General features: G+C 36.3%; 1 protein-coding gene across 1 annotated transcript in view; it reads right to left on the reverse strand.

Annotated features, from left to right (window-relative positions):
• LOC138137725 (rho GTPase-activating protein 20-like) overlaps positions 1-10,332 on the reverse strand; it is a 76,039-nt gene extending 65,707 nt beyond the window's left edge. The window contains exon 1 of the mRNA XM_069057251.1: positions 9,774-10,332. The gene's annotated coding sequence lies outside the window, so the exon portion shown is untranslated. The remainder of the gene's footprint in view (positions 1-9,773) is intronic.
• Positions 10,333-12,810: the final 2,478 nt, after the last annotated feature.

Genomic DNA, 12,810 nt, shown 5'->3' on the forward strand with positions numbered 1-12,810 from the left:
TCAGAATTACGTCGACTACGACCATGTTTGTAGTTATATTTAAACTGACGGTGCGAATATTTCCCATGATGATTGGAAAAATGCCTTATGAAATATGCACGGCTCGCTAAATATGGCGAAACAGGCTATGGTGCACAGTATTAATTATCGCAATATCCCAAATGTATGAAATTCCTCGGCGCGACCATCAACTTCTCTGTTGTTGGGAGCGCACGAGGTGGGCGTCGAGGCTTCTTTCATTTCTCCGGAGTAACGGGGACCGACCGTAAATTTATAGCGACACAATTATATCTAGGTATATGATGCACAGTTAGCTGAAAGTATAGAAAAATTCGTGAAATCCGCGGCATCCCGTGGTCTTTAACGGACCCATAAAGGTCGCGCCGTCGATGGGACTCGAGGTCGTCCGGGCACTCCGACACAATGCCCGTCCGGGACTCGGGAAAAATCCAGCGGAACGCCCTTTCCCCCGAACCCATAAAAGTCCCACACGCGCGGTGGGTGTCGCCCGGTCCGATAAATAATTTTATTATAGAGAAAACGTCTCTCCGGCGAAATTAACTGAGTCACCTCTGGTGCCAGGATGACCACTCCGGAGGACTCGAAAGGTCACCTCGACCTGTTTTCGAGGACTCTTCATTAAAAACCCAAGCGAAATTGGCGATTAATTAAAAGGTTTCGGCCAGACCTGCGGCCCACCGATGGTAATAACAGCTTCGGATGGAGCGCAAGAAAATCCAATCCAATCGGTCTCGACGTGTCTTAGGCGATAGAGAAGCGCTCTACCGTAAAACTCCGGTTATGTAATCCAGGTAAAATTCTCATCTCCGACGTACCGACAACAAAAACAGTTGTTCGTCTAGACTTGCGGTGCTCGGACTTTGCTACTTCTCTTGCAGAAAATACACAATGGATCGAGGAAGTTATTATGCTCAAGTTGAGCTGTTTTATTATGTTATAACCAGCCGTGGCCGGACTGATTTGCATCTAATAAAAATTGATGCGGAATATGCTAGAAGCCTTCCAATCGCTGTTTTTCAATATGGAAAAGCGACGACGCAAAAAATGACAAGCTTCGCCCGGGGCTACCATGGCATGTTCCCGAGCCGAAATGTTACAAGCGCTCCCGAAACCAATTTTTCATACAATCAATTCGACGACGTGGAGCTAACAATTAATTAAACAAAACCAAAGTAGCCCACAACTATGTGGACGAACTCTTTTGTCTTAAATTTTCCAAAATTATTTCTCCTTGTCCTATTTGCTCCCGTTTCTCACCAGTACTATCGTTCGTTATCAATTGCGTTTTTTCGTCATCATCCTTTTTTTTTCTTATTACCCCTCAGTCCTCCAGACAAAATTCCTCTTTTGAATCTTTATACAGGGTGATTTTGAAAGTTGTGCAGTTATTTTAATCATGAGCTACTGGCTTCATGTAGAACTTGGAAAAAATATTTAAAAAATTCTATGTCAAAAAATAAAATGACATTTATTTTTTGAGCTACAAATTTTTTAAATTGCTTTTAGTTTTCTAGGTTGTCCTACAACCTCGTATACCATGTACATATATCATGTTTTATAAAATGTACGCCAATGCGAAGTAACCTATAGGAAATATGCTTTAAAACAAGGAAACTGCATTGGTGTACGTTTTATATGATATACAGGGTGTATTTTTAAAATGTGCCGAAATTTTACCTACGAGGTTGTTTGACAACGTAGAAGACTAAAAGCAATTAAGAAAATTGTAGCTCAAAAAATAAATGTCATTTTATTTTTTGACAGAATTTTTTAAACATTTTTTCCGAGTTCTCCATGAAGCCAGTAGCTACTGATTAAAATATCTGCACAACTTTCAAAATCACCCTGTATGTTTATTAAATTTGGTAATAAGAAATAAAAATAGAAATCGTTTAAGTATCGTATCTTTTTTTTTATTTCCACCCTTAACCAACAGACTTCCTTTGGTTTGTTCTTCTCCTTCTTAAACATCCGTTTCAGAGTTTTTCTTATTAGGTATCCCATTTAACTTTTCTTTCGCACTCTAATCCCTTCCTAAAGTCATGCCTAATTTTTTTCCCTCCCTAAATGGCCAAAATCTTTCACCTATAGTGTCATTCTTCCTTATAATCCCTATAAACTTCATCTACTTTCTTGCTTTTTTTCTCCTAGCTTTCAATTATTTTCTCTCAATATATTTGTGATTCTCCTCTCCATCATCGTTACCATTTTTATCATCTTTCATCGCTATCCACTTTCATTTTTTTTTTCTTTTCACTCAACTTCATCTTTTTATCATCCCCTCACAATACATTACACTTGTTTCCTACCCGCCCCCCTTCATTTTGTTCCAAAATCATCTACTTTCTGACTTTTTACTCTTATCTTACTTTTTTCATCCCTCTCTAAAACCCTTTGTCTTTTTCTCCTCATTTTTTGTTTAAATTCTTCTTATTTTATCTCTCATCCACACCCATGATCATTAAATAATTCGAAGTTTGCAAAATTTCATCACCACAGAAGCCACTCCTAAACACTTTTTCAACGATAATCTTTTTAAAAATGACCAATTAATTAATACGTCTAATTAACAAGCTGATTATACCGAGAGATTATTTAAAAATGCAAAACAAACAATAATATATTACAAAACACGGTAATAATAATAAATATTTGTTTTCAATGGTTTGAGCCGAGCTAATGTTGTTTTTGTCTAAAACATATTCTGATTGGGGAACTAGAAATTTATTTCAGTGCTCTACTGATTTATCTACTTACAACATACCATGTTACGTTGAAATATGTTTCTTATAGTTTAGGAGTGGCCAATGTTCGTCAACAACAGGGGTCACATTTTTTTCCATAAATTTCTTCAAATGCCCTATCAGCGAACATGATCGCAACAATAGGAAGCGTTCAAAAATAACAAAACCGAGTCCTTATCGTCCTGTCTTTTGTTGAATCTCAATTTCTCCGAATTTCCTCAATTTTGAAGCGAATCAAAGTCCTCCAGAGCAGTGCTAGTTGGCGGGCCAATTACTAATGGGTTAATGGTAGTGCGCAAAGTCTAATTCATCCAGCCTCTGCAAAAGCGTCAACCATTTACCATTCCAGTTGTCCATGCCCCATGTCCGATTCAGATCTGACCTCTGCGGTATCATAAACGTCAAAATGGACATGACGCCTGCGGTCAGCCCAAGCCAAAAAATTCTTGTCACGTGCGTCGTTTTTCACGCACAACAAACTTGAACTCTGAATGGCCACAATGAATCATAACTCGATCGTTGCACAAGAGAGCCAACACGAAAAGAGATTACGCTAATCCCCACACGAGAGTTATTATCTAACGTTTTCCCGGAGAATTCCGAGCGCACATGCCAGATAAGGGGTCCATATCCGGAGGAACGATCGCATCCCGCTTAATGATCGGCGTTTATTATTGAAACAGATAGGAGATTAATGAAATCGTGACGGAGATAGTTACACGTCCGATGTGTCATTTCGAGTTCTTTGAACTTGACTAACGCTGGCAAAAATGTTTCGACTGGCGATAAGAGTTGGGAGTGAACTTTGCACTTCTTTTGCCACTTTGTCTGTCGATGGAGATTCTGGCGGCTGTTTGTCGTCTCGGGCGCAATTACCGTGTTAATTCCGTGACTGGGTCAGTCCGCAAACAAATCTGCTTAAGAACCAAATCGGTTTAACTGTTGAGGAGCTTTGAAAGCCTCGAGTGGCCGTAATGGACCGCTGATAATTCGCATCGAAATCGTAATCTACACGACTTCATTATGTTCGGTAATGCTCCAAGGCTGCTGGATGTGTGCTTAATTATTTAATATACCGGGTGTCCCTGATCCTCTCGTAATTACCTCTTTATACAGTTGGCTCACCACAAAGAATTGAATGTGTTTGCTCTTACCCACCGTTCTCGAATTTCTACTCTTCTTCGACCGTTCTCTAACACTCATTTCAGTTTTTTCTGACACACATCGCAACCCCACAATCTGTTTCCACTTAAGAAGTCCCCTTCGACTTTCGAATTTGTAATCACGCCGCCTCTCACTCGTGTCGAATTTCTCAAAAATGGCAAGTGTCTCGGGTTTCTCACACATCTTTTTTTATCTTTTTTATCTTTTTTTTCGTTTTCATCCTCATCCACTCTTCTTCTTCTTCTTGCTCGAACTTACTTTCTTTCCGTAAATACTTTCATTTTTGCGTTTCTCGTTCAAACGTACCTTTCCTGTACCTTCCATTTCTTGAAACAAGGATCGTTCTCCACGTTAACTTTCTTTGAGTTGCAACATATGTTAAAACATATTTGTTCTTCCATATCTCGGTCAATAACCTCTTTAATTACTTGCTTTTCTAATTACATTGAGTGTTATTGAAATTAAACCGATGGTTTGGGATATTGAATGATCATTTTAGAAATTTGGATTTTTTTTATTATTCTTAACAGAATTTTGCATAAAACCACAAATTTACATTAAAAAAAATTCGGCCCTTTGTTGACCGATTTCAGACAAAGTAACAATCTTATAGGATTACTTTATTTTCATTTTAAAATGTTAAAAGGCTTATACAGGGAGGCCAAAAGACTTGAACTAATATCAAAGTAGGTACTGCAAAACATATTATTCGACAAAGAAATGTTTTTAATATATCGGGTGCCCATTTAAATTTATCCTCAAAGTAGGCGTTGAGGAGTCGATTGTTAACGCACCACGGAATACGGATCACGGGTCAGCTGTTTAAAGTTAACCGCATTTTTTGCGTTTTTTGTGCTTTTACTTAGCAAACTGACGTGTGGTGCGTTCACAATCGACTCTTCAACGCCTACTTTGAGGATAAATTAATGAACACCCGATATTTTAACTAATTCGATTAATCATATATAATATGTAACAGCAAAATAATAGCTATTTATGTAACCAGTTAGGAAATGCGTTATTTTGTGTAACGAGTGGAATATTTGCGGGACGAGCGCAGCGAGATCCCGCAAAATCACACGAGTTACACAAAATTGCATTTCCTAAAGTGTTACATACAAGATTTTTTCTAATTTTGACAAAAAAAAAAGTTTCTTCAAACGTTAAACGAAGTAATGAATTTCATTAATAATAAATTATTATTGTGTTAAAATATCAAGTAGGTAAGTAGGCACGGTTATTTTGCTTAAAAACAAAAAATATGACAGTGTCAACCAGTGTCCTAACCAGTTAGGAAAGATTTTACTTTTCGTAACCAGTTACGAAAAGTGTGACGTTTCCCAACGTCAATTAATTTTGAAAAGTGTCACTTTATATGTCAAAATTAGAAAAAATATATAAACGATAATATAAAAAAAAAATAGTAAATACTTTCAAAGGAAACATCATTACTTGATACACATATTTGTAATGATAAATAAATCCGGCCTCGATGCTGTGCTCCCTTTTTTATAATAATAATAATTTCACCCAACACTCCATATTTATGACAACAACGCTTCAATAACATTACGAAACATATAAAAACAGCTAAAAAATACCGAACTCTTATACGTCATGCTCATGGTAGTATAAGAGCGAAGCATGTTGATAATTGGTGAATGTTGATGTTGTAACGATTTTTTTCTGGTAGTTCCAATTATTAAAATATTGCCAACTAATTTGCAAAAGTAGAAAGAGCAAAAAAATTACACTAGGTAAAAGACAAAAATTTACACTTTTCATTTACCTTTTTCTCAATCTTAACTAACTTGAATAAATTCACAAATGAAGAACTGGTCCAATCTAGACAACTTTCATAATTGAAATGCAGAATTTGACGTTCACTTCACATTTAAAAAAACCATTTCAGCTTCTCTCTTGTTGCAAAAAATTGTTTTTGATTTTGAAAATCGTGATCATAGTCGAAATATATTCAATTCTGGAGATGTTAAATTCTTCAAAGTGGCTCGAAGTTTAGTTCTTTTCAAAAATTGAAAAATTTACAAAATCTCGAATTTCTCTGAACCAGAACTTCAATTTGTGCCAAAAAAATGTGTGATGCTATTGAAGAATTATTATTATTACTTTTGACACAGTTTTTGAGTTTTTCAAAAATATTTTTTGTCCCTTCCTCTTTCATCCGCTTGTTTATATCTTCCCCGCCCTTCCGCACACCCCCTCACCCCTTATTCATGCATTTTTTGCGCGACCGTCCCACACAGATTTTGAAAATTCAAAGAACCACCATCATACTGGCTTAGAACAATAGTCCTGAATGACATTCGCGGTTCGTTCGAACCTGTTGAATTATTTATCGTCATTTAAACACTTATTAATAGGCGATTACAGAAAGAATGTTCTTCCCACTGAAACGTCGCTTCTCCTCCTGCCGCGAAAACCGTTACACCGTTTTGAAATCCTTCCCAGAATGCCAGAAACAAGAGCCGCCACCCACTTTCGATTTCCCAATTTCCGAATTTTTCCCCGAGTCTTTATGACTTAGAGGCGACAGTCGCCCACACGCCTGTTGCTCTTCGTGTAATTACGACTCTCCCATGCTCGAATGCGCCGCTCTTCCTGTATACGTTGCGTAACGTATCATTACTGTCCGGGTTGCGCACCGCGTCCCACAGGAAAAAACCCGGACCAGTATTCAAATCGAACGCATCGCTTACATCGAAATCGAACGATTATAACGACGATAAATTGGCGCCATCTAACGTTCGAGGTCATGCCAGTCCTACACGTTGTCGATTGAGAATTAACGGTTGATCTCAATTTTTTTCCGATTTATAGACCAATTAATAAGTGATTAAACAGGTGCTAAATTATTTTGTGTAGGAGGGTATTTGCAAGCTAACAGACCAGATTTAATCATCCGTGAAAATTACAATGGAGAATTTTTTTTCAAGTACCGACGTCATGAATTCTTTCTTTCGCCGTTTGGTACAATGGACGCTTTATACAGGCGAAGTTGTGAAATAAATTAATTGTTGGTATTTGTCGAGAGAGGTGAGACAGCAGGTTCTTTCGGAGGTAATGTCTCGGAATAAGTTTCGGTCATTGTTTACCGGGCACAGGTGTTGGGAGGTCGAAAAAAATCCAGGATTATACAGAGTGCTCGCCCAAAAAGCAAAAGAAATTTTAGAAAGTGTCCCAGTCAAGCTGGAAAGAATTATCTTTTTTCCAAAATAACTACGGAATTATGTTGCAGCAGATGCTAAAGCTGTAGTGATTTAGATTTTTAGGAATATACACAGTGGACCAAATAATTTTTTTCAAAAATCGTAGTATTTTTAAGTAAAACGAATTACGCTATAACGGATTCGTAACACATTTTGTTGAGCAAATTCACCAGGCAAAAACATTTATTTTTGTTTGTGTTGTAACTGTACAAGTGCTAATAATATTAACAGAAACTAAAAATAAAATTTTCAATTCTCGTCGTGTACAAAAGTGTTCAAGAGTGAATCACAAATAAACAAACTATTTCTACACAATTTCCCTAATATTAAAATAAACATTAACATAATTTTACAATAAAAATTCTAAAATTATTAACAGAACTGGTCCAAAATTTCAAGCTGATTTGACATCTAGGTCATTGTTTTAATTGCGCGTGGACGGTAAGAATTAAATGAAAATTTTTGGGTGACAAATCTGCAAGCATTGAAAATTTAAATCATTTCACGGATATTGTAAAAATTCAAAAAAAAAAAAATATAAAACGATGACTAAGTTTGTTCTCTAGGTATGTCATCACTTAGATAGATAAATATACTGGATAAAAAATGAAATATGATAAAATATTTTCACAATGAGTACAACAACTCTGCCTTGTTTTTCCTAGTATAGGATATCACAAATATGATTCAATTTTCAGAACAAAAAATAAGTAGATTGTATTGATAACATAATTACATAACATTTTTTATTTACATGCAAAAATTTCCGATAATAATGCGGAATTTGGAAAAGTGCCCCGAATGCTTGCAGCGTTTCCACGTTGAATAGCAAGGGAAATCCTCTCGAAAAGGAATTTCTTTGATTTTGAATCGCCTGATTCCGCAATAAGTCGGGCCTAAAGTTTCAAAGGCTAAATCTTTAAATATGTAATTTGACGAAATAAAAAATAAGTTAGAACAAATGTTGGAAATCAAAAATGAAAAAAATAAAAAAACAAATAATAAATTTGTCTATTTTCAAAAATTTTGTTGGCATGGTCTTCAAAACGTTTGGTACTTACCACCTCGACAAGAAATAACTTCACTTCTTGATTTTTTAGAGGAATACCTTACATAAAAAAAATTTTCTTGGTACAAGTCTTTTTTCCAATATGTAATACAAATCAAAAAATAATTAATACGATGAAAATATATAAAATCGAGTTCAATACGTTCCGTACACTGATAAACAGTAAGTAGTACTTTCTGCTTTATCTTTGTTCTCAGAGATAATAGACCAATATTTATATGTTTGAGAATTGCTGCAGTTACATTTACATCTTTTAATTAGGTACAGCTGCGTTTTATACACAAATACTTTTCATTTCATGTTTACATTATCTCATTTGACGTTTTGATGTTTGACACTTTGACAGATTTGTCCCCAAACATACCTCACGCTACACGATTTTGTAAAATTTACGCTAGGGACTGGAGAGTAATGACCCCAGATACAACACATATTCTATATCTGATTTGATAACTTCACGAGTCAAGTGTGACATATAATATAAAAAAAACTTGAATGATTTGAAAATTATCGAATTTAATGTTGCTTAATTTGGTGGAAAGTGACGTAATTTAGGTTGGCACAATTTTCAAAGTGTGTACCCTAGATACACCGAACGACTACAATTAGACCTCCGAACAAAGATATCTGTTGTGGTCAAATTCCGATCCCTCCGATCATCCATTGGCATTTCCATTAGCCAATGAAGGAACTTTTGTGGAAAATAATTCAGAACAATGAGACAATTTAACTGGTACTTGTAAAAAGCCTTGACGTTAATCATGTATAAATACCCCATAAAACCGCCATTATACAATGGACTACCAACATCATAAACGAAAAATACGACCCGTGTTCACACTCGGACACAATCAGCGAAGAGATGACGATAAGCAATCAATTCGTGGCCAAATTTACGATACAATTACAGTTATTTTTTGCAAGTGCAATGCCATCACTAAATGTCAAATGTCAGTTTTACAACTGTACAAAACATACACACAAACATGAATCATGCACCAAAGAAAAAACCAAATCCGGTACCCACACGTATCGACACCGATTTAATTATAAATCATGGTTGTTTAATTATTTGTGTTTGTTCAGATTTGAATACGGGTCCGTTGACCGTTCCTGCTCGATCAACCACACATTACCGGCGTCGTTATTTCGGACCCCCTGTGTTTACCCAATCAGTGTTTTGTTTACGAAAACAAATCATCCGTGCAATTTTTTATCGCTATTGCTTTATTAATAGCAAGCACCCATATGTTGTGCCATTAACGATATATAATAAATATAATTCGGGTTCTCAAAATATTTGTGTTTGATCGGGAGGGTTAACGACAGTACCGGATCGCTCACGTCACTCGCCAAACTCCCCGGCGCGGTCAACTGTCATTCGAAACGTCAGTGAAAAATCGCGGTGATGATCGAGGGGCCCGTGGTAAATAATTCGGACAAGACGCGCGGTGTACCAGGTGAGTCGCATGTATCGAGACTAACCGTAAAAAACGCGGAGTTGTGTATAAACAAGCAATTATTATAATAAGATAAAAGTAGGTTTACCTTCCAAGTGGTCGACAAATCCAGGCGACGGCTTAAAAATCCAATTTATCGAAAGAGCGGTTGCGTGCGGGGCACGACACTTATCGAAAAACCCGGAAAAACTGCACAAAAATGCACAAGCCACGAGAGTGACACGAACGGATCGGCGGCCCGATCGTGCTTCAAACAGAGTCAACAAAACGGTTGTGTTTCATATGAAACATCTGCACCACGTCCACCGACTACTCGATCTACAACTACTTTGAAATCTTTTCCGTCCGCTCAACAGGTAGTCGGCGCAGGCGAAACAAAAACATTACGATACACTCGTGTGGTTTCGTTAACGGTCGATCTTAATTTATGCCTATTCGGGATTGTGGTAGCTTTTTTCCAAACGGACCGGGCTCGCTATAATTGTCCGATAAATAATTGATGAATAGACGGGAATTAATTGATCGGCAGAGGAAGCGGCTTCTTAAACGGCGTTAATCAATGACCGCTCTCCCATTGTCCGAGTCAAACCGGAGCGAGAATTTTTTGATTTACAGCCCGACCAAGATCCTTAACCGTTTCCTGGGAGGCAACTGTTGCTTTTATTGATCACCAATTTTCACGTTACCTTTGATGGGCGCTCTCCCCGCGGTGCTCCCCAGAGGTCTGTCTCAGGTCCGCACTTATTCGCGCACTTAACCCGCGAGTTACTACACCGACTGCTCAAATTTCCCGGCTTTTGTGCTTCCTGGACAGGCCTTGTGCGTATCTCCAAGGCTGCGTCCTCTTACTGACTGACAGCCAAATCTTATCGACGAAGGCGCAAACGCGATAAAGAGTTTCATTTTTGGGTCGCATTGGCAAATCAATTTCGTCGAGATTAGGAATATTTACCTTGACATTGTTTGCGAACTTTGATGGAGTAACAAATGGCTTTGCGCAAGGACGTGCGTGATGACATCAAGGAGTCACATTTTTATTGGTAGATGTCCGAGGATGTCGATTCTTTGGGAAGGTTTGATGTTTCGGTAATTGTGGTTTTAGTTGGCGAAAACGATAAGGACAGTCATGGGATTATCTGCAAAAGAAATTCCAATTTGGCAAGATTGCTAGAATTTGATTGGGACAGAATTGCAAATGGAGGAAGATGAGCAACAGAAACTTGCAAAATGTAGATATAAAAGGTGCATCGTGTGGGAACAATCGAAAATGGAAAAAAAAAAACACAAAAGAAAATGATAGAAACGTGCATGAAAATGAGTCATAAATCTTTTTTTTTCTCGTATATGTGAAGATAATTTGTTGAACAAAGTATAGAATAAAAGAAGAATAAATAACAGGAAAAAAAATTCATGCATACAGGATGAATTGAAGAAATGATAATAAAGAAGATCTAAAAAAATACGTACAGTCGCTAACAATGAATTTTGATCGTCAATGTCATTTTATCGTGTCATGTATTGTCACGAATTAAAATTTTTCCCTGTCTGATAATGAACAATGTCAATGGTACAAGGATTTTTTTTGAAAATTATTCAGAATCGTGATATTTTAATAAAGTGGGAATCATTTCTTTAATTAAGTAATTTCGTTTTAATGCCTTACGTTTCATTTCGTTAATAAAATTTGACAAAGACAGCACAATGACCATTAATGTTAAGCTCGTTTCACACCAGAGCACTTTCCATTGCGTGGAAGAATGACATTGGCGACTAAAATTTATTGCTCGCATCTGTGCACGACATAAATAAGTAAATGTTTAATTACAAAAAACAGAATAAAATAAAAATAAGAAATTAATAATGAAAGTGTGATGAAGAAATTTTGTTTTCACTTTTTATTGCTTCAAGTTACAATCTCTACCGAATTAAATTTTTGAGTCACTGATACAGTAGGTGTTTTCTCCCTCGTTTCCATTTTCTAGAGAATGGAAGTAAAAAATTGTCAAAAAACATCATTCTGATTGATTTGTAATCATTTGTATAAAAAAATCACAATTTATTATTCCTTAGCATTTAATAAGGTTGTACTTTTTTTCTTCCCATTTCTTTCCGTCATCCAGCCTGGCAACGACAAGTGTGCTTAGTCTGCAGCTCTAATTGTGAGATTTTTTAGTGCAAGAGTTGTTTTTGTAAACACAAAAAAGGAGATAGTAGAAAAAATAAATGCATAAAATGTAAATTATAATATATTAGCAGTCAGAAATAATAATGTTATTGGTTGTTTTGACTGAAAATTATAATTGTAAATTTTATTTATTCTGGTTTTTTTATTTTATTTTTTAAATAAAATTACTGAAATTGTAGAAAACTTTAATATGCGTAATATGTAATAGTATATTTTTTTTAATCCCAAGCTGTCTCTATTTACTTGAGAAATCTGATGTGACACTCTGTATAAGAATTCGTGCTATCATTAGACAACTATTTGACAAATCGATTAGATCAATAAGTAAACAGTGATGATTACTTCACATTATACATAGTGATTAAAATTATCAAAACACAATTATGATATTTTCTTGCTATCGACGCCACTAATAAAAGGAAACAGTGAACATTGCTGATTAAGTGGATTCCATTTATCTCTCACAATACTGAATCACTTTCTTAGCTGAAATGGCATTTCTGCAGTTTACAAATCACCTGTCTTCGATCCTAGAGGCCCTAGGAGTTAACAATCTCTTCCCACCAGTTATATTAGCTTATAAGTGTGTAATGTAAAGCGTTAAGGGGTTAGGTAAAAATGCATCTGACCCAGCTTGACCTACGGGATCTTAAGAGCGAGCTACAAAAATGAAACCCTGGTTTCAAAGCCAGCAGAGTCATAAAGTTTTATGATTCATTCATTTTACGGAGCTTCTCAAAATTAATATCGCGTCAAGAGCAGCGATAGCTCAAAAGTCAGTCATACGAAGGTTTTTTTTATTATTTTATGAACAAGAGTATGACTACAAACTGATACCATGGCATGGTCTTGAGCACGAATGGCTTTGGGTGTTGGAGAGAGTAGTGGAGCTTCTCCGTTGTTGATGTTAGTTTGATGTTTTAGTTGTAGGGTCGGCGCC

The sequence above is a fragment of the Tenebrio molitor genome, chromosome 9, assembly GCF_963966145.1.
Source record: "Tenebrio molitor chromosome 9, icTenMoli1.1, whole genome shotgun sequence".
Classification (NCBI taxonomy): domain Eukaryota; kingdom Metazoa; phylum Arthropoda; class Insecta; order Coleoptera; family Tenebrionidae; genus Tenebrio; species Tenebrio molitor.